The sequence below is a fragment of the Myotis brandtii genome, unplaced genomic scaffold (genome assembly GCF_000412655.1).
Source record: "Myotis brandtii unplaced genomic scaffold, ASM41265v1 scaffold927, whole genome shotgun sequence".
Classification (NCBI taxonomy): Eukaryota; Metazoa; Chordata; class Mammalia; order Chiroptera; family Vespertilionidae; genus Myotis; species Myotis brandtii.
In genome coordinates this window covers 1,707,603-1,707,811 of record NW_005371823.1, presented here as the reverse complement: position 1 = coordinate 1,707,811, position 209 = coordinate 1,707,603, and the positions used below count along the sequence as shown (strand labels likewise).

The following is a 209-nucleotide window of genomic DNA, read 5'->3' as shown; positions in this document are numbered from 1 at the left end:
TCGGTGGGGGTGGGCCGGGGCCCTGCGGTTCCCCGGGGTGAACCCTGAAAAGCTGTCGCAGGGTTTTTCCTGCCGAGGCCCCGGCGGCTAGACCTCACCTTGCGCCGTCTGCGGGGAAGGGCTGGGCAGGAGGCTCTCCAGAGCGAGAGCGTGTCCCGTTTCCTTCTGGAGCCCCGCGAACGCCCTCCTGGTGCGGAGCTCCCCGCAGG

At 70.8% G+C, this 209-nt stretch overlaps 1 protein-coding gene across 3 annotated transcripts in view; it reads left to right on the top strand.

Annotated features, from left to right (window-relative positions):
- GREM1 (gremlin 1, DAN family BMP antagonist) overlaps window positions 1-209 on the top strand; it is a 15,060-nt gene that overhangs the window by 2,030 nt on the left and 12,821 nt on the right. For 2 of the 3 annotated variants that reach the window (XM_014532960.1, XM_005885760.2), the window contains exon 1: window positions 7-190. The exons of the other annotated variant lie outside the window; for it this stretch is intronic. The gene's annotated coding sequence lies outside the window, so the exon portion shown is untranslated. Of the gene's footprint in view, window positions 1-6; window positions 191-209 lie in introns of those variants that run through there. 3 annotated transcript variants of the gene reach the window in all.